The sequence below is a fragment of the Pelodiscus sinensis genome, chromosome 3, assembly GCF_049634645.1.
Source record: "Pelodiscus sinensis isolate JC-2024 chromosome 3, ASM4963464v1, whole genome shotgun sequence".
Taxonomy (NCBI): Eukaryota; Metazoa; Chordata; order Testudines; family Trionychidae; genus Pelodiscus; species Pelodiscus sinensis.
In genome coordinates this window covers 20,516,298-20,539,192 of record NC_134713.1, presented here as the reverse complement: position 1 = coordinate 20,539,192, position 22,895 = coordinate 20,516,298, and positions in this window count along the sequence as shown.

The following is a 22,895-nucleotide window of genomic DNA, read 5'->3' as shown; positions in this document are numbered from 1 at the left end:
TGGACTACACGATCTCTCAGGGTCTCACCCACCAGCCTTAAATTTCTGATTCTATTCTTTCAAACCACAGAACATTTTTCCTTTTCCCTTCCCCCCATGGCCATATTGGACCACTCTTTCTTGTCTTTCAAATGGAACCAAAATTAACATGTCTGGTTTAATTTAGCATAACTTCAATTTATGCTGGGCCTTATAATAAGGCATTGTTGTTTGTGCGTAAATATCACTGACCGCATAGGCATTCACACTCTGAGACTTGTGTTTGTAGTAATGAATACTGAAGATTCAACAAAGGAAGCATCAATCTTAGCTTTTTTGCATCCCACTATTATACCAATTACTAATTCATAAGCATTCATGATGATTGAGTAGTTTATTTATATATGTAATTAGAATCTGGAGGATTTTTGTAATCATTAGAGTATATTAAACTTAAGAATCACATTTGACACTAAAATATGTGTGTCCCATTAGTTTAAAAGCATGAATCAGATCCCAATTTGTAATTTTTAATCAGATTTAATTGATGAGGAAACACGCTTAACCTCAAAAGTTTATTTTTATTAATTATATCATCTTTTTTTTTCTTCTACCACTCCATTAAAATCATAAAGATTAAGTTATTGGCAGAGATTGCTCTTGCTAGCAGAGAAGATGCTTAAACAGTAGCCACTCAATTTGGCAGCAGAAGTCTTTTAAGTTACAGTCATCACTACTTTCACATGTCTTTTACCCTTTGACAAATGTTTGATAACAGCTAATATATACAATTAAAACTAATCTTATCTTAAAACTTATTAGGAGTTTTTGGATATTTTCATTTAAACTGTTTAATATATTTGTGTGCATATATTCACTCCTTATATTATTTAAGTTTGAGAACAGTAATAAAGGAAATACTACATCAGTTTGCCACAATAGATTTAAGCTTTGTCTACAGTAGAGGGCTTACTCTGGCACACTGCACCAATGTAGCGATGCTACTGTAACATCTCTTGTCAAACCTCTCTATGTCAGTGTGAGAGACCATTCCCAATCAATATAATTAAACCACCCCCAACGTATGCTGGTGGCTATGCCAATGGGAGAAGCTCTCTCAGGGTATGTCTACACTAGCTCGTTAGTTCGAGCTAGCTAGGGTAATGAGGGCAAGCGGAGTCGCAAATGAAGCCCGGGATATTGAAATCCCGGGCTTCATTTGCGACTCCGCTTGCCCTCATTACCCTACCTAGCTCGAACTAACGAGCTAGTGTAGACATACCCTCACTGACAGCACTGTGAGCACCACCATTTATGCTGATGAAAGTTATGTCATGCAATGGTGTGGTTTTTTCATGCCTCTAAGTGACAAACTTTGCTGACATAAGAGGTAGTATTGACAAGACTTTTGACTCTCTCCAGTATTTATTAATGTCACACAGAACTCAATAAGAAATGCCTGCTCATTTATTTTTATTTTAGTAGAAGTCCAAAAATATATGTGTTATCCTTTTGGGATTCGTAGACCTCTTAATTAAATTCATAACAAAATCACCTGAAAATTAATACATCAAAAACTTACAATAAATAATTTATTATCACAGTAGCTTTTCTAAGTAGTTAGCTATAACTACTCAAGAGAGATCTTGCAGTCATTGTGGATAGTTTTCTGAAAACATCCACTTAATGTGCACCATCAGTCAAAAAATAAACAGAATATTAGGAATCATTAAAAAAGGGATAAAGAATAAGAGAACATCTTATTGCCTCTATATAAAACCATGGGCTGTGTCTACACTGGCATCCCTTCCGGAAAAGGGATGCTAATGTAGCACATCGGAATAGCAAAATCCACGGGGGATTTAAATATCCCCCGCGGTATTTGCATTAACATGGCTGCCGCTTTTTTCCCTCTTGGAGATAAGCCGGAGAAAAGCGCCAGTCTAGACGTGGTTCTCCAGAAAATAAGCCCTTTTCCGGAGGATCTCTTATTCCTACTTGAAAGTAAAGCCTTTTCCGGAGGATCTCTTATTCCTACCTTGAAGTAGGAATAAGAGATCCTCCGGAAAAGGGCTTATTTTCCGGAGAATCACGTCTAGACTGGCGCTTTTCTCCGGCTTATCTCCAAGCCGGAAAAAAGCGGCAGCCATGTTAATGCAAATACTGCGGGGGATATTTAAATCCCCTGCGGATTTTGCTATTCCGATGTGCTACATTAGCATCCCTTTTCCGGAAGGGATGCCAGTGTAGACACAGCCATGGTGTACCCACAACTTGAATACTGCGTACAGATGTAGTCACTTCATCTCAGAAATGATACCTTGGCCTTAGAAAAGATTCAGAAAAGGGCAACAAAAATGATTAGGGGTTTGGAACAAGTTCTATATGGAGAGAGATTAAAAAGACTTGGACTTTTCATCTTAGAGAAGGGGAGAGTAAGGGGGGGAATATGAGAGGTCTATAAAATCATGACTGGAATGGAAAAAGTGAATAAGGAAAAGTTATTTACTTGTTCTCATAACTTAAGAGCTAGGGATTACCAAATGAAATTAATAGGTAGCAGGTTGAAAACAAACAAAAGGAAGTTTTTCTTCACACAGCGCACAGTTGGCCTGTGGAACATCTTTCCAGAGAAGGTTGTGAAGACCAGGACTTCAACAGAGTTCAAGAAAAACTAGATAAATTCATGGAGGTCGGGTCCATCAATGGCTATTAGCTAGGATGGGTAGGAATGGTGTCCCTAGCCTCTATCAGAGGCTGTAAATGGGTGATGGAAGAGAGATTGCTTGATGAATCACTATTCTGTTCACTGCCTCTGGGGCATCTGGCCTTGGACACTGTCAGCAGACAGGATACTGGGCTAGATGAACCTTTGGTCTGACCCAGTATGGCAGTTCTTATGTTCTAAAAATGCCTCTGCTTTAGTGAATAGTTATTTATACAAAGTGGAACACTGTCACCAGGATCAATGGACAGAAATGCACCCTAGAATAGCCAATGGTGGGCAAGGGATTGGGATATAGGAGAAACACATTCAAAGCCATACTCCAAATCAGGCATAACAGGCATCTGAAAACTGAGTTTCTCACCTTAAGTGAGTCTCTCCATCTGTTTTCTTTAGAAAAATGGGATCTGGCTTAGGAACCTAATACCAGGAAAGAGTTCATGATTAATTACAGTAAGGACCCTAACAACATTTAAGGGGTGTGTCCTTCCCCTCAGCATTTCCTGCTGGCTGGCTTAGAAGACTCTCATCTCTTCTTGCTGCATGTGAATCCCATTCAGTCCTCACTCTGTATTATATAGGAGACTGAGTGCCTCCCTTTGGGGTGAGGACTCCACTAGGTTGCAGAATGTCCAAAAATTAGATGTTGCAACATTGGGTGTTATGGTGCCTAAATCCCCCAGGGTATGTCTACACTACCCCGCTAGTTCGAACTAGCGGGGTAATGTATGCATACCGCACTTGCTAATGAAGCCCGGGATTTGAATTTCCCGGGCTTCATTAGCATAAGCGGGGAGCCGCCATTTTTAAATCCCCGCTGCTTCGAACCCCGTGTAGCGCGGCTACACGGGGCTCGAACTAGGTAGTTCGGACTAGGGTGCCTATTCCGAACTACCGGTACACCTCATTTCACGAGGAGTACCGGTAGTTCGGAATAGGACCCTAGTCCGAACTACCTAGTTCGAGCCCCGTGTAGCCGCGCTACACGGGGTTCGAAGCAGCGGGGATTTAAAAATGGCGGCTCCCCGCTTATGCTAATGAAGCCCGGGAAATTCAAATCCCGGGCTTCATTAGCAAGTGCGGTATGCATACATTACCCCGCTAGTTCGAACTAGCGGGGTAGTGTAGACATACCCTCAGTAGGACCAAGGTAAGTCATTGATTGTATTCAGTTGCTGTCTTTTGTAATGTGACAGCCTACTAATTTTTAAAATGCTTTATTGTAAAGTTATGGGGTCCAACATTTTTACTATTTTTGCTGATTCAGTATAAAACATTGTCAGTTGGTGCTAAGCATCCACTTAATTTGAACATGGGCAGGATTGTCGACAACAGAAGTGGGGCAAAAGTGGCAGTTGCTCAGGGTCCATCAATTTAAAAAGGCCTAGGGGTTTCTATCTGCAGCCACTGCTACTCTAGCAGAAGTTCCCTAGGCCCTTTACATTGCTGACAGAGCCCCAGGCAGTGTGGATGGGGCAGCATTAAAGGACTGGCTGGGGAGGCTAGCCCCCAACCCTTCCCCTTCTGCCCAAGGTCATGCCTCTTCTGGGGGTCCAGAGCTGTCACCTCACCTTGCCCACGGACCTGGCAATTCCTTTGGCAGGCCAGTCCATGTATGCTCCAGCCCTGGAGCACCCATAGGGTCAGCGCCTATACTAGTGAGGCTTCAGATAGCAGTGTCCAATTTTGGGCACCATACTTTAAGAAATATATGTTCAAATTGTGATAATATGCTTAGCAACCATGACAAATAAGGAAAGGTTGAAAGAATTAGACACCTTTAGTCGAAAGAAGACTGAGTGGGCACATAATAATAATCTTCAAATACGTGAAACTTTGTCATAAAGAAGACAAATTTTTCTCCATGTGTGCTGAAGGTAGAACAAGAAGTAACTGGCTTAATTTGCAGTAAGGGATACATAGGATTTCCTAATATCTAACCTTCCTCAGTATAACGATGTTATACATTCAAATAGATTAACTAGGGAGGTTGTGGCATGTCAGCACTGGTAATTTTTAAGAACAAGTCAGACAAACACTTTAGGGATGATCAAGGTGTACTTGCTCCTCTATCAGAGCGGAGGGATGGTCTACATGATTTTTGAGGTCCTCTCCAGCTCAACTCCTATAATTTCACACATTACTAGAGCAAAATATAGTCTCTAATTTATTTAAGGTTTATTTTTATTTATTACCAAGAATAACAATTCTCTAGTAAAGTGTAGATGTTTTCTGGATACTTCCTAATAAATTGTTCTACTTCCCAGCTGCTCTTCTAATATCTACACAAGCTTCTTTTCTCAATAAACTCTACGTCTACACTGGCACTCCTTTCCAGAAAAGGGATGCTAATGTAGACTTTGGAATAGGCAAATCCGTGGGGGATTTAAATATCCCCCGCGGCATTTGCATTAACATGGCTGCTGCTTTTTTCCGGCTTGGGGAAAAGCTGGAGAAAAGTGCCAGTCTAGACGTTATTCTCCGGAAAATAAACCCTTTTCCGGAGGATTTCTTATTCCTACTTTCAAGTAGGATATCTACCTACATAATTTTAACTTGTTCTTTCTATATCATGGCCTTTGATCCTATCTTGTTTTCAGTGACATTCACTATGTTAGTTGTCCAGTCACCACAAACCTTTTTGGTGAAAACTGAAAAAAAAAATCACACAGCACTTTCCCATTTCTACAGTTTCTACTACCCTCCCCCCTTGAATAATGAAACTACCTATCGTTGATATTCCTGTTGTTTTTAATGTATCTGTAGAATGTTTTCTTGTTACCCTTTATGTCTCCAGATAGCTAATTTCATGTTGTGCCCATTTTTGTCCCTACATACTTGTATTATTTGTTTATATTCATCCTTTGCAATTTGACCTAGTTTCCACTTTTTATAGGACTCCTTTTTCATTTTTAGATCATTAAAGATCTTCTGATTAAGTTAGAGTGGTTTCTTTCCATACTTCCTATCTTTCCTATGCAGTGGAATAATTCATTCTTGCATCTCAATAATAGCTCTTTGAAAAAATACCAACTGTCTTCAGTTACTTTTCCTCTGAGATTTGCTTCCCATGGAATCTTATATACCAACCCCCTGAGTTTGCTAAAGTCTGCTTTCTTAAACCCCTTCTCTTTATGGTTCTGTTTTCCCTCATACAATTCCTTAGAATCATGAACTCTATCACTTCATGGTCATTTTCATCCAAGGATGGCAGAATCAGTCCCTTAAAATTAATTACCATTATGACTGTTTTTTAGTTCCTGTGCCTGGAGGACTCTAGGCATTTTTAAAAAATCATAACCAGGACATTGCATAGGTTTCAAATTAAAATAATAATAATAATATGGGAGCCAGTTGAATCTTAGCAATAAATCCAATTATTTCAGGCTCCTGTTGCTCCAGGCATGCAAGGAATACAGGGTACCTTATTCAATGTAAGGAAAATTTTGCTTCACCATCTAGTTTGTTTACTGTCACAACTTGACAAAGAATGGTATTGCTACAAGAGTGTTCTTTTCTGAACTGAGCAGCACCTGTTTGTTTGCCACCAGCTATATGTTTATTTTAATTTTAAATGATCTCCTCCTGAGGAGACAACATTTCCCCATTTCAAAATAGGGAAAGGAGAGAAGTTCATTAAGAAAACAAATAGCTGACCAAAGGAACAAGGCAATTTATGATTTTTAAAATTTTGGTTGGAAGAAGAAACAGCATTAGAACAGCTCTTTCTTTGGTATATAATAACATATCATTAGGTGTAGGCTCTGTAATTGAATTTACCTGTCCATCTTCTTTGGTACCAAGGATCATAAGACAAGACTTTTCCTTTTCATCTTGAAGTCAGTGGCAAAACTCTAATGGAAGGTGGATCAGGCCAATTGGTGTCATACCAAATGTTCAGAAATCTTGCTTCAGGACCTTAATGATCCTTGTTTAGAAATATTTAGTAGAATGAGTTCAAAGAGTTTGTTGCACTTCTTTTAATAAAGAGTTATTTAGATGGTGTTATGAGTTCCCTTTGCGGGGTTTGCATCCCTCACACCAGTTTACTCCTTTGTGACCAGTAATAATTACTTGGTTTATTCTGTTTTGTATCGCGCGGGTCACCCGTGTGGGTTTCTACCCGCACAAGGCAGGTTTAGCTCTCGGGTGACCAGGGAAGAGGGTTTGGGCCTCCCTCTCTCCGAACCCTGGCCCAGGGCCCTAAGGTAGGGACCCAGGTTCCTACTCAGTGGAGGGAGTTGTAACCCTAAACTCCCCCACTCACGGGGTCCATGACCCTGCCCTGAGCCACTTCTTCCCGAGTGCTGCGTCCACGGCTAACCAGTGGACCCGGATTAAAGCTCACCCTGGCCGTCCACGTAGCGCTTACACCGGAGTCTGCCTTCTTCGGGCTCCGGTCACCGCTGCTCTTCTCCTGTGTCTCTCTCCCCTCCTCAGGCTTCCTGAGGCACTTTTAAATCCCCCGCCTGGGCGTCCGCACTTCCGCCTCTGCCGGTGTTCCCAGCCCTCCCCCCTTCGCTCTTTGGGATGACGTCCCCAGTGATGTCATCCCCATGCATCTCAGGTGGCCAATGGGCCACATTTCCCGCTCTGCCGCCCGTGCTTATTCCCGCCATTCCCCAGACGGGCTCTCCCGTGGCTCCCCACCCCTGCTCCGCAACCCCCCGACTCTCCGGTTCAGCGTTCGGGGGGGGGGTTCCCAGTGTGGGGCGGAGGTGCCCCGTCACAGATGGATACTGAGACAGAACTACTTTGCAGGAGAATTGACTAGGAGCCAGCGTCTCCCATCTTTACCTCACACCATGTAATACTCTATGAGTAGTAATACCACTGAAATCAATTGATCTCCCCCTGAAGTAAGGTACCTTGGTTGAGACTAAGGGCAAGAGAATTAATATCAATTATTTTTTAGGGATAAGGAACCATGGACCATATTGCTATTGTATAGGTCTTAAAGAAAGTGAATGTGCTCTATGGAGTTTAAGCACATAGTCATCTCACCCCTGAAATATAAAACTTGTTACTGAAATACCTTGAAAATAGTATAATATAAAAACTAAACTCTAATTTTTGAAATACTTTGGTTGAAATGGGGGGGTGGGGTGGAGGGGCATGCAGGAAATCAGACATTAGTATTAAAACAGCAAGACGTTAGCCAGACTGGTCACAATGCAAGGCGATGAATATTTATATTTACAAGACACCACTGAAACTATGTGTGTGCTTAGATTGAACAAAACTACTAGGAAGAGATTAATTAAGTAGAGCTATTAAAATAATAAAATTGACTTCTAACAACCATAGAGAAACCTTGCTTGCTTCGCCTTTCCTTTTAAAATTGTGCGGCCAGTAGTTTCCCATAGGAAGATGTGCACTATAAGTGGTGCTATGCGGTATGATATTGTATGCTGAGAGATAAATGCTAAGGCAGAAGTGATTTTTTTTTTACTGTATGGTAGTCTATTCTGATATGATTTATAGGACAACAGCAACTACTTCTCTATAAATATTTAGTCTCAGATCCCACACACGGACAGTTTCTGTTGGGCAGTCACTCTTCATGCGAGCAATCTCTTTGATTTATGACAGGGCTTAGACGAGCTCATGTTGTAATAACTGGGCCTACAAATAAACTCTAACTGAAAGGTCAAATTGTAAAAATGTAAAAATTCATAAAATATCACAATAATGTGTAACAACATATGTGAACAAAATGGTAATAAAAAAAACCCAAATTAACCCAGGCAAAAAGACTCACCATAAGAGGTGAAATATACCAACTTGTGTACAGTTTGAGCACCATGAACTGGACAGCTGTAGTTTGAATCAAATCAACAAAAAGGCCAACCCCATAACTGTAACATAAATGGCTCAAAAAGCTTTTGCTGTTCAGGGCTTTTGCCTCAAGCTCCCTGATGTTTTCAGGAGACTCTATTTCTTTCACAGCCCTGGCGGGGTCCTCTGCGGCTTTGCTCGGGGTGTCCTTGGTCTGCTGGGGACCCCTCCCAGCAGACCAGGGACACCCCGAGCAGACCAGGGACACCCGTCTCTGCAGCTTTGCTCCGGGTGTCCCTGGTTTGCTGGGGACCCCCCCTAGCGGACCAGGGACACCCGGAGCAAAGCCACAGAGGTGCGGGACCCCGCCGCCTCCGCGGCTTTGCTCCGGGTCTCCCTGGTGTGCTGGGGGGGAGGGGAGCGCAGCTAGTGCACCCCCCCCCCAGCAGACCAGGCTTTTGTTGTGGACACCTGGGGTAGAGCAGCTGGGGTGCTGCCGGGTTGGTCCTGGGGGGACCTACCCGGCAGCGCCCCAGCTGTTCTGTCCCAGGCTCCAGATTCAGCCGCTATTGAAACTGATCAGTGGCTGATTCTAGGAAGCTGGGGGCAGAGCAACTCTGCCTCGGGCTTCCTGTAGTCAGCCCCTGGTCAGTTTCAGCAGCAGCGGCTGAATCTGGAGCCAGTTCCGAGTTACTTTCAAATTCAACTTAAGAACAAACCTATAGTCCCTATCTTGTACGTAACCCGGGGACTGCCTGTAATCATTCTTTCCTACCTATTTGTGGGAGCTCCTCAGTTGTGTAAAGAGATAAAAAGGAATTGCTTTCTATAAAACAGAAGCTGTCTGTGGCAGATTCTCCAGGGATACTGGGATGGGCTAGAAGGAGCACAGTAGCAGCAATGAAGCCTGTTGCACTGGCAGGCATTTTCTTAAACTAGGTAGGGAGGGAACAAAACAGACTAAACCTCTGGAGAGGGACGCTTCTGTATGGGGTGCTCTGAGCAAGCAGCACAGGACATCTGAGTGGGAGGGGACAGACTTACTTAGTCCAGTTCTACACTAGACTTGGAAGGTTGGCTTAAGGGTCACAACTCCACCTACATAAATAACATAGCAAGAGTTGGCATACCTCAAGCTGAGCTTGGCACCATCTTTATAGTAGGAGGCCGACGGGGGCATTACTGGTGCTGACCGGAGGAACCCTCAGGGTTCGATTTAGTGGGTCTTAACTAGACCCACTAAATCGAATGCCAAAAGATAGATCTCCAGAGCATAAGTTCAGACATGGCCTCAGAGACAGAGACTAGCTTTACTTTCAATATTAGTTAACCATGACTCTTTCCTCTCCCAAACTCTATTTTCCACTTCTCCCCCTTTGTTATACCATTATTTTTGGGTGTGTGATTTCTTCTCTGGGCTTTCTGCTGATGTACATTATTAGTTCTGATTTATTCTCCTGGCCAGTAGTGGTAGTATTATTTGGTTACCCAAAGAACATCACCCCTTGCACGGAGGCACCGCGCATCAGAGAAAAAAAACACAAGACCCAAATCAGGTGAGGAGAGGGGAGATGCCAACTCTAGTAGCAAGCCGTAGGGAAGAGACTTGAGTAGCACTTCACAGGAAGGGGCTATGTGAAATGGACTCTGCAGGGAATCAGAAAGTACATGAGTGAAACCCTTGCCTTTTGATATCAATGGGAGTCTTGCTTGAACTAGGTCAGGATTTCATTCTAAAAGAGTGAATAAAAGGATGAGATGCGATGACGCTGCTCCAGATGGGAAAGTATGGATAGCATGGGAGACATACTCCTGCTAAAAAGGAGGCACAACGATATTGTGCAAAAGGGGGTTTTTGTGCAAAAAGGAAACGTCCACACTGCTTGTTTTTGTGCAAAAACCCCTTGTGTAAAAACAGATTGGAAGAGATTATGCAAATGAAGTGCAAAAAATGCTAATCTGCGCTTCATTTGCATTGCCTCTTCCGGCAAAACTCATAGTGTAGACGTAGCCTTAAACTTTTATAATAAAATGACTTTGGACATTTAACTTAGGACAGGATGTACTTTTGCACTGAAATTAAGACTGCCTAATTACCTCCATAAAATGTAGATATTTTGCAAAGATACTAAATTCATTCCTGTAAGCATCATAAGCTTTGATGGTCTGTCAAATATACTTTTCACACCTGTCTGATCCTGAACAATACAGCTATAAAAATCAATTAGCCGCAGTGGAAATGTGTCTCTATAGGTTCTAAATAATGCAAAGTGCCAAATGTATCTTACAAACAATTTCTTCTGTTAGTAGTATTTTCCCACTGCATTAGAGGGAACCCATTAGAGGATCTGAGGTGAAAAAACTTATGAATTTTCATCTCAACTATTGGTTTCTTATCCACTCTTCTTAACATAAATTCAGCTTCCTCAAGTGCTGAGCTGATCATTTGGAACAAAAATAAGTTCAGCTTTATAACGTTTTAGATTTTGCTTTTTGTTTTTTTACCCTCACTGGCTGAGCAGACTGGTAATGTACATAGTGTACTATGTTCAAGCTTTCTTCCTTTGAGAGGAATCATTCTTTTTCTCTTAAAAATTATTATGCTAGTAATACTAGCAGATACCCTTTTTAGAAAGATTTTGCAACCCATGTTATTTTTTTGCAATTAAATTGTAACTTAAGAGAAAATAATTATAAGTGCAAGAAAGAGAAAAAGGTTCACCATGGACCTTTGCAACACCTGGCAAGTCAAAATAGGGAAAATAAAGTCCCTGTCAATATGCTCTGGGGAAAATATTCACAATTTTCATAGTTTCCATATTAAGAACTCTGTCCAATATTATACAAGTATTATGATTACACATCTGATCCCATTCATACCATCCCCAGAGTTCCCCAGTGCAAGCCCTACCCCCATAGTCCCTCCACCACTAATAGTTCAGCCTCCAGAGCTCCCCTCACCTAGCCCTGCACTGTTACCTGCGACACAGCAGTTCTGGGGTCCGGGGCTGGAGTACACCTCCCAGCGCCTCTCCTCCCACTGCGGCTGTTGGGAGAGGCGTGTCCTGCGCCGCCTATCAGCCAACCAGTGCCGGGTAGGGGCAGGGTCTCCCCTGGCCATGGAAGAGCAGTTCACTGTGCAGCAGGAGGGCCACACAGCAAGGGGTCTCTTCCTTGCCACATAAGGGTGCTTCCCTGCGCAATCTTCCTGCTGTGCAGGGAAGCGTTCTTCCATGGCTGTGAGGAGACCCTACCCCTGCCCAGTGGCGATTGGCTGAGAGGTGGGGCAGGACATGCCTCTCCTAACAGCCATGTCGAGAGTGGTGTACTCCAGCTCTGGCCCCTTAGCCGCCATGGCCCAGCAACTAGAGGTCCACAGTCCAGCACTGGGCTGTGGCCCTGCAGTAGGGTACCGCTGGCATAGGAAATACTATTGATAAAAGGGACCTAGGGGTCATGGCAGATCACAAGCTAATAGCAATCATCATTCTGGGATGTATTAACAGGAATGTGGTAAGCCACGCATGAGAGATAATTCTTGTGCTCTGCTCCACTCTGATTAGGCCTCAATTGAAGTATTGTGTCCAGCTCTCAGGGCAACATTTCAGGAAAGATGTGGAGAAATTGGAGAAAGTTCAGAAAAGAGCACCAAAAATGATTAGAGATCTAGAAAACATGAACTATGAGGGAAGATTGAAATAGCTGGATTTGTTTAGTCTGGAGACAGAAGACTGAGAGGGGATGTGATAACAGTATTCAAGTGCATGAAGTTGTTACAAGAAAGAAAAATTATTTTCCTTAACCTCTGCTGACAGGAAAAGAAGCTTAAATTGCAGCAAGGACAGTTTGGATTGGACATTCGAAAAAACTTCCTAACTGTCAGCAGTGTCGGATGTAGGGCAGGGAGAGCGGGGCAGCTACCCCAGACCCCGCAATTCAATAGGCCCCGTGCCAGCGCCAGGAGCAGACTCGCCCGGTGGGATACCCGGAATTTCCCGGTGGGCCGTCCGCTGAAGGGCCGGCTGGCGGCTGCTGGAGAAGGAGGGGGATTGTGATGGGGTGCTGTAGCCCTGCACTTTAAATTCCCCGGCGCCGGCCAGGATGGACCATGTGGGGCTGAGGAAGCACATGCATGGCGTGCTGAAATGCCATGCAACAGCTGAGAGGGGAGATGCCCGGGTGTGGCATGACGTCACAGCCCAGGACTTTAAAACCACATGGCCCAGCATTGCACCACTTGGTTTGGCACCTGGTCTGGAGCCTGGGCTGGGGTTGCGGCCACCCTGCAAACTGGAAGGCAGAAGGTCTATGGAAGAGGAAGGAGCTTGTGCTAAGGGGAGGGGGGCCAGTCAGGAGAAGAAAGGGAAAGGCATCAAGGGACAGCGTGGAGGAGAGACAAATGCCCGGGGACCAAGTGGAGACAATGAAGGAGGGGAGGTGTCAGTGAGAGGGGGGACAGGGTGATGCTGGGAGAGGAGAGGGTAAGGGCATTCGGGGCCAAAGGGGGAGGGGGAGGTGCTGGGAGAAGGCTTGAAAGGAGAGGTGAGCATGAGGAAGGTGTGGATGGAGCAAGGCATGTGTGAGGGCACAAGAGCATGAGGGGAATGGTGGCAGAGGGTGATGAGGGGGTGGGCATCAGAGAAAAAGAGAGCAAAGGGCACAGGGGCAGTGAGGGAGGAGAGGCACCAGGAGGGCGCAGGGGTAAGGGAAGGTGCAGGTGCCAGGAGATTCTGGGGGTGAAGCAGAAGAGCAGACACCTGCAGGGGAGGGACCAGCCTCAGAGGAGAAAGGCAGGGCAGGTGCGTAGAGGGAGGTGTTAGGAGAGGGGAAGAGGAGGGGTAGCTCACATGATCAGAGTGGGGCTACTGGCGGAGTGGGCACAGGGGGGATGCCTTTTTTCTATTTTTTCTCCAAAGGGTGGGGGGACCCAAGAAATTGTGCTGCCCTGGGCCCTGCAAAACTCTCATTCACCCCTGACTGTCAGGATGGGTAAACACTGGAAAAAGTTGCCTAAGGAGTTTGTGCAGTCTTTGTGGTTGGAGACTTTTAAGAGTAGGTTATATAAAGACTCTCTGGGATAGTCTAGGTCAGTAGTTCTCAACTATGGATACAAGGCCCCAGAAAGGCCATGAGCAGGTTTCAGGGTGCCTGTCAACTAGGGCCAATATTACTCTTGGTGGACTCAGAGCAAAAACTTGTAGCACTGCTGTTCAGGGCTGAAGTGCAGGTCTCTGATCCTTGCCACTTGGGACTAAAGCCAAAGCCTGAGCAATTTAGCTTCATGGGACCCCTGCAGCCTCAGGCAATTGCCTTTCTTGATACTCATATATATGGAGTAATATGTCATGGAACTGGAAGGGACCTTGAGAGGTCATCGAGTCCAGTCCCCTGCCCTCAAGGCAAGACCAAGTACCATCCCTAATGCCATCTCTGGATTTATATGCAGAAAATTGTTGCACAAGTGGGCCGTGGACTTTCTATAGCATGTTTTGGGGGAACATCGGAAAGAAAAAGCTTGAGAATCCCATGTCTACTCTAAATAATACTTAGCACATGGGACTAGACTACATGACCTCTTGAGGTTCCTTCTAGTCCTACAATTCTATAATTGTCTGTTGTACGTTATGGTTCTCAGACAGGTCAAAGGCAGGGTGCACATCTAAGTTGGTCTGATACTTTGTACTGTATAAAGTACACTGGCATCTTGGTTCATTGGATGATGCAGGAGGAATTGTAAAAATGTAAGTTAATGTTACCATTGTTTATGATAATTCCTACCTTATAAAAATCAGATTTGTCCAATGATTTCTGCATCTGTGCAAACAGAGCTGCTGCAATTTTGTGAATGAACAATATTAATGCTGGGAAATGTAGGTGTGTTGAAAACAGTATTTGTGGCTGGAAAATGTTATTTACAATGAAATGTCTCTCCAGCAGACTGAAACAAACAATTTTTTGATTAGTTGCTCATTTAAATTCTCAGCTCAGTTTTTTAAATCAAAGTATTTTAAAATCCCTTTTCTTTCCCCCTTTTCCTTTGCAAATGAATGAGATTTTTTTCAATTTTTCTTCACTCTGTAGCTTTTAAAAATCGATGCAACTTGGGAACTTTTACAGAGTGGAAGGAGGAAAAGATGAAAAAATAAAAAAACCCTCAAAAGGCAACAAGAAGAAAGGATATGATTAATTCTGTTGTATTTGGTGCAATGGGGATGGAGAGGAAAAAGGGAGAGAGGGAAAAACAGGAAATTAATGTTTGTGTGAAAAATATTTAATTTTTATTAAATCCATTTTGAACAACTTCAAATGATCATTTTTTTGCTAAATCATTTTTTTCTAAATTGTTTCACACACACACACACACACACACACACACACACACACACACACACACACACTTATGACCCCTCTTCAAAATTCTTCATGTTTTTAAAATATCCGTATGCTATCTAAAGGTAACTCAATCAGGCTTATTCAATCAACAAAGCCAAAAAATCCTCACATAATTTATGTTCAGCAGGCCATGTTTATATTGCCAACAACTTTACTTTCATAGGACATATCAGCTGTGAAAGACAGAATAAAATTGCAATATGTGGAATGTTTTAGGATACAAATAATTAATTAAAACCTGTAGGTACAGAGGAAGGAAAAGGATATCTAAATGTCAAGGAAGGTATCTGGTTACTTACCTGGATAAAAACAGAAGCCTCTGGTTTTGGACTTAGACCAAAAATATAGATACCATGGTTGCAATTTGGCAGAGAAAAGATAAACAGTAAAGTTAACCAGCAAATAAGGGGGTCTTGGCAACAAAAGAGGGTCTTTTCTGCTCTAAAGTTTTCAGTATTTGAAATGCTTTTAGTTTTTACAATGTGACATTAATAGGTGACTTAATACAGATGAGAGTATATTCACTTTCACTATCAGAACATATAATTCAACCTGCTATTAATTCTGCCTCATTATAAAATCTTGATGAAAACCTTCATAAAGCTAGTGCTATGTTCTTTCCAGTCTCTAAGAGTAATTGATTGACTTATATTAAGTGCAGCAAAGCTCTGAAAGCTATAGCATAATCATCACAAATTCATAAATTATGCTGAAACTTGCCACCCTATTGTTTTTCTTCTAAGGTCACTTTGAGGTTACTCATTTCACATCTTTGCTCATCAACTGTATATGTAAGGATGCACAGTTTATATCAGCAGTCCTGTAATTTAATTTATATGTAATCCACCTACCTATAATTACCCCATCCACTGACCCTCCTGTGAACTCAGGGTAGTGAAGTGCCGAGCAGTGTTTGCACTGGTTTTTTTTTTGCTTAAGGATGCGAGTCAAAGACCCCAGTTCCTGATAATGTGTAACTGACAGCAGAATCAGACCCTGGGGCTCTTTTACTGGCTGCTCTACAGATATCCTGTGTGACCATAAGCATATTATCTCGTGCATGAAATTCGCCTCATGTAGAGGGCCAATTTAAAGTCTAATGTAACACTGAAGTCTGGTTTAATCAAATCCACCTCTTCAGGTCTTAAGAAATACATAGTTATTGTTATATTATTAATTTTTATAGTTGCATAAATTTATAATGTTTATAAATTATCAAATTTTGTCTAGATATTTTTGCCCCATAGTTATTTTGAATTCTTTTTCTGTCATAAAATGTTCAGACCTTGCTCTATATTTCTTCCAACTTTCCCATCTAATTTCTTGTAGTTGTCATCAGAATGGCATGTTTGCTTAGGTGGACATGTTTACTTAGCAAGTAGTGTACTGAGCAGTGTGACTAATTGATTTATTTCTGGAGAATAATTATATAATCTATTAATATTGCCTTTAATCATCCTAGAAAGTGGAAGACTCAAAGTCATGCCTAATCCCATTTTTCGTCAACTTACATTTAGCTTTTTAGTATTTTACATTTTATGTAACACTTTGTATATTAACCTGCTTTTTGCATTTACATTCAATGCTCCTGTTTTCCTAATCAAATGATTACACTCTTTGAATTATTAAAGTCTCACTTACCATCAAGCATATGGGTTAGAACTGAAGCAGATCTCAGAGTGCTGATATATTGTAATTCATATGCTGATTCAGAATAATCTTAGATTCTGCCAGCTGTTCATTTTTTTAAAACCCTGGATAAGAAATGTTATGACTGTTAAGTTGTCTAGGTTCAGATTTGTATCAGAGGGATAGCCATGCTAGTCCGAATCTGCAAAAACAACAAGAAGTCCTGTGACACTTTATAGACTAACAGATTATTGGAGTGTAAGCTTTGGTGGGCAAAGACCCATTTCGTCAGATGCATGTGTCGATTGGTTCAGATTGTTCATTGTGAGGTGGCAAAAAGAAGGTGGCAAAGGTGGTACTGGCTGCATGTCAAAACCCTCTTTCCACATGTAAAGTGGCAACCAGAGTATCTTAATACACTTGATTTGATAGATATTCTCTTATTAAATAGTTTGTTGGTTGAAAATTTGTTAATAATTTCAATTACCTGCACATTTAGCTATAGAAAAATGCTTATACCCAAGATTATTTTTTTAACTTAAAGTGTTATTCACGGTCTCTTTTCTCAATAACACTTTGTTGGGAAAAGAGCATACATGATCTGACAAAGTATATATTATGTGACAGGCAATTTGTCTCTATGATGAGAGTATGTGAAGCAACATTGTGGAATAGTCTCTGTGCTTCAAAGTCTAAGATAACACAGGGGAAAAACAGTGAAGATCAACCAATCAGATTTCAGCCTGTAGGAATAGAAGCAGCCGAAAGAGAGCTATCTGAACGTTCAAGAACATTCAACAGCTTTGCCTGGTGTCTCTGCTCTGTGCTGTTTGGCTGTTTGCTTCAACCCTCTCCCTCCACCAATCTTACAGTCTCTTCACCTCAGCTTCACTCTAAACCTGTCTCTCTTGCCTTCCTCTCTTCCCTTCCCTTCCCAACAATATCGTCTCACCCTTTACTGTTTTTACCATTTACCCGATTCCCTCTTTAAAAACCCCAACAGTAGCAGAATCTAAATTTGTGGAATTAACATGTGTGCCACCATCACATTAGTCACTCTGTTGTGCAGTATATCCCTTTCTCCACCATGTGTCCATCTTGGCTAATGACATTTTAAGCGCTTCAGAACAGAGTTTGCCTTCTACTCTGGTTTTGTACCATACCTAACACAATAGGGCTACATTCCTGATTTGTTGTTAGGCTCTATAATAATAAATATGATTATTATTATCAATAATAATCATGATTCTGCTAAACACATATAGCATGACACACAAGATATTTAACTGGGCAGAACATGCCATGTGACATGATTTTCAATGGGATTTAGTGCTTCTTTTTAAAATGCATAGACCTGTCATGGTTTGATGAACAGATGCAGAAAAGAGTACTGCACACTTAACTGGTCTTTCTCATGTGCGGCTTCTGTGAATGATGGTTATGGCTTTTGAAATTGGAAGAATGTGTATACAAAGGAACTGGGGACCAGTGGCTGGTGAAAACCCTATACTGCTATTAAGAAAGGCAAAGTGCTACACTGCATTATTTACCTGGCTTTCTGTATGGATCTTTACAGAATTTTAACAATTCCAAACCACTATTTGTACAGTGTTTGCAGGATGTCCTCTGGAAAAATCCCCCCTGTCTCCCATGATAGGGGATGAAAAATGGTACTAAGAAATTAAAAAATAGACCTGGCAGAATAAGGAGAGATATTACTGTCATGAAGAAAGCCTATGAAACCTGAATCTAAACAGTGCGTTCAGCTTCATGTAACATAATTAACAAAGTGAAACTCAATAGCCTTGTTAAAAACTAAAAAATCAATCTGTATTTACCTTATGAACTGTGACACCTGAAAAAAGACAGGACCACCGAATTTCATTGTGCATTACACTAATGAAGGGATGGGCAAATACCAGCCCATGAGTTGAATCTGGTTCTACAGGGTTAGTACCTAGAGAGCTGCCTCTGCTCAAATTACCTACGCTTCCACACGTACCAGTGATTGCAGCTCCCACTGATCACAGATCACCGTTCCTGGGCAAAGGGAGCTGTGGGAAGCAGGGTCCCGACCCAGGCCACTTCTGCTGCTCCCATTGGTCATGAACAGAGATTCATGGTGAATGGGAACTGAAATCTTCCATACCTGTGAAGGAGCAGATAAATATAGCAGCAGTGGCCTTCCAGGAGCTAATCCTAGTGAATTGCCAGCATTTTATTGCACCTCTCCCCTATGGCCCTAAAGCAGTGTAACTTTTTCCACAGTAATGGAATTAATCATTAACTATTTTGGTAAAAAAGAATGCCTCTAGTAATCATGTCAAAATGTGTGTGTCGACCAGGCCTTACTCTAAATAGGGTTGGATGCCATGCTGTGTAAAGAGGTAGCAGCAGCCAGAAGCCCATCTACTTCAAATATAAATAGTTCTAACTTGTATCCTGACGTCATAGCCACGTCATGGGCAGCCAGACACAACACTTCAACTTGAAAGCGTGGCCATGGCATGAGCACTGGGACAGAGATCTCCCAGAGCTCTATGTCAACCACCTCAAGAGAGGAGTAGCTAATTGTGCTGGGAGCGTGGCTCCCAGTGCTGTAGCCTGGTTCACACTGGTGCTTTATAGCACTATAACTTGCTGTGCGTGGGGGTGGTTTTTTCATATCCCCGAGCCAGAAAGTTACAGTGCCATAAAGTGCCGGTGTAGACTTAGCCTTAGTATTAGAGGCGGAGGACGCAGTCATGAGTTAAGTCATCTGGGTCTGTGTATTGGCAGATCAAAAGCAGGTAACAAACTGGAGATAAGAACTCTTAGGTCAGGATATTAGGGAGATAGAAGCAAGAAAGAAACTGGAGGTCAGGACCCCAAGTCTGATGCCAGGAGTCAAACTGGACAGGATACTAGAGCAAGGGGGGAAACACAGTTGTCTTCCCTCTCAATGAGATTGATGAAAACAGAAAAGACAGTGTAAGTTTATCATCAAGGGCAAAATTCAGCCCTGCAGAGAAAGCCTGCACACAGTCCATATACCACCAAAGCCCACTTTAATCCTCAAAATTAGAGCTTACGTAGTGCATGGGTCTTTTGTTGGGTTTCTGCACAGGGGTGAATTTCACCTTAAAGAACCCTTATACGTGATCTTCTCCTAAATGTTATAGACAAATAGAGAAAAGGGTAGAGAGTTGCATGAATAATGACAATATCCATGATTATTTTAGATAGCAAATAGAAATATAGAAAGGAAATGAAAATATAGAAGGGCTATAAACCCTCGTGTTTCAGAACATAACTCAACATCTAATTAATGGGACAAAGAAACAACTTTCCATATGTACAGCTTCCATGATTTTCCACCTTGGGTTTTCTTATACATAAGGAAGCATCTGTTATTAGCCATGTCAGAAATGGACACTGCTTATAATGACACTGTCATTTTTTTTCCACAGTAGTCCCTAGAATCACTGTTTGAAGATACCCAAAGGTATCTACAGTACACAATATTCCCTCTTCCCCCAATACAAAAGTCCCCTCTTTCTTATCCAGGGTTTAAAATTTTGAAGATACTTTCTGAAGGTGGCATCAGTTAGGCCAAACAATTCATTTAAATTATATGTGTCCTAGAATAGCAAATGAATTGAGAGAGAAAGATGAAAGATGAGAAAGGCAGGTTGAAACACAAAAGAACACTTTCAACATGGGCTGGTAATGTGAATACTCAACCATTAACATGATCCCTGAGTGCCTTCAAAATATGCAGCTTTCCAGACTATCATGCATGAATGTTGATATTTTAATTGCGATCATAACTAGGGAACCGCCAGTTATGACACCATTTCTGAAACAATTTATTTCTGGGAGTGATGTCATTTCCTCACCTTGGGTATGTCTACACTACAAAGTTAGTTCGAACTAACGGACGTTAGTTCGAACTAACTTTAATAGGTGCTACACTAGCGCTCCGCTAGTTCGAATTTGAATCGAACTAGTGGAGCGCTTAGTTCGAACTAGGTAAACCTCATTTTACGAGGACTAACGCCTAGTTCGAACTAGCTAGTTCGAACTAAGGGCTGTGTAGCCCTTTAGTTCGAACTAGTGGGAGGCTAGCCCTTCCCAGGTTCCCCCTGGTGGCCTCTCTGGGCACAACCAGGAAAACTCTTCTCCTCTCCCCCAGCCCCGGGCCCTTAAAGGGGTAGACTCTGGCCAGACGGCACTGGAGTCAGCCAGCCCTGCCAGGAGTCTCTGCCCCGAACCAGTGGCCCCACCATGAGCCAGGCAGCCAGTGCGAGTGACACGTCCCCTGCCCAGTCCCCCAGCACCCAGGGGCCAGCCAGGGGCCGTAGATGGCGCGCGGCCTCCTGGACTAGTGCGGAGGTCATGGACCTCATTGAGGTTTGGGGGCAGGCCCCCAACGTCCATGATCTCCGCACTAGGAGGAGGAATGCGGCCGTCTATGGGCGCATAGCGGCCGCCATGGCCACCAGGGGACACAGGCGCACCCAGGAGCAGGTGCGCATTAAAATTAAAAAGCTGCGCCAGGCGTACGCCAGGGCCACAAGAGGCGGCGCCACTGCAGGGGCTGCCACCTGCCCCTACTTCACTGCCCTCCACCAAGTCTTGGGGGGCAGGGCGGTCCGTGCCAGCCCGGGGGACATTGAGCCGGGACCAGAGGGCCCTGACCTGGGCACACCGGAAGGGTCACCGCCAGCAGCGTCGTCCAGGGAGACTGTACCAGGTAAGTAGTTTGAATTAAGTAGTTCGGGGGGGGAGGTGGCAGGGAGACCAGGGACCGCGCGCATAGGCCATGCCTTCCACGGATCATGCAGACACCTGTGCACGTGCGAGCACGTGCCATGCCACCCTTGGACAGGTGGCTCCAGCTGCGTGACACCCAGGGGCCATTGCCCAATAGGCACATGCTTGTGCAAAGAGACGTGACATGCTCCCGACCCCGGGGCAGGACCCAGCAGGATGATTTCCCTTCACATGTCCCCTCTACACGGAGGCAGGGGACATCTCCCCTTTCCCCCCACCGCCCCGGCCACACTATACATGGCACAGGGACATGGGTGCGGTCTTGGGGCAGCTTCCAGTCCCGGGGAGAGCCAGACATCCTGACCATGGCCTCTGTACAAGCACAGCGGCTGTGACGGTGCAGGACATGGTCACCCTCACGTTGCGGAGTTGGGGAGGGGGCTGGGCATCATCCTCTGCGTCCCCAGGGAGAACTGACCCCTTCTCTTCTTTCTCTACAGCTGCACCAGCTGCTCGTGCCGGGCACACCACCCCGCCCGGGACATGCTCCCGCACCCGCGGCCTGCTCCGGACTGCCAGCACGGAGCAGGAATACTGGGACCAGCACCTTGGGGCCCTGCAAGCCGTGCACCGCACACTACAGTCGTGGATGCAGGAAGACCTGCAGGTCCGCCACGAGCTGCTGTCTGAGCTCCGAGGGCTGAGCACCAACCTGCAGCTCCTGCTGCAGAGCATGGTGCCCCGTGCTGATCCTGCACCAGCTGTCCCCCCAACTGCTGTCCCTCCTCCCACTCCTGCTCCCCCTCCCACCTCTCCCTCCTCAACCCCCACAACCTCTTCCTCAATGTCCACACCCCCCACCTCAACCTCCGCACCCTCCACCCCATCCCCCCGGGGACGCCGAGGCCCCCTCCCTCGCTGTACTGGGAGGCGGTCGGCCCGGCGAGACCCCCACCCCTGATCCTTCAGTTTCCCCACCCCCTCCTTTCCCTTGCTTCCCCCTTTCAGCTCCCTCCTCCCAGTTTTCCCCCTCCCCTCTCCCAGCCTCTCTCTTCCCCTCTCCCACCTCCTTTTCCCAGTTTCCCCGAGTTTTGTTAAATAAACAGAGTTTCTATTTTTGAACACATGTGTCCTTTATTTTGTACATCAATAAGAAGGGGGGCTAGGGAAGGGTAAGTGGAAGGAGGTGAGGGAGGAATGGGGCACGAGCCCCCGATGGGGAGGACTGAGCTGGCTCTGTGGGCTTCTGGGGGTGGAAGCTCTCCTGCAGCCCCCCGATTGTCCCCTCTCCCCAGATGGCAGCATGCGGCAAGTGCAGCCGGTCTGATGGCCGAGTGGTGTGATGTGCCCAGTGTGGGTACTTCAGGCACTCCAAGCCAGGACTGGTTTGTAAGCGGGGCACCCCTGAGAACTGTCTGTCCGGGGTGGGGGTCGGGACCCTTTAAGCGCAGCCCTCGGCTAGCCTGAGACAACATCTCCACGCTCTAAGTCCTCCTCTGATGCCCTGCCGGCACTGCTTCCGGCCATCCTTAAGCCCTGTTCAGAGTCCACTCAATGTGGACTTGCTAGTTCGAATTAGCAAAACGCTAATTCGAACTAGTTTTTAGTTCTAGATGCGTTAGTTCGAACTAGCTTA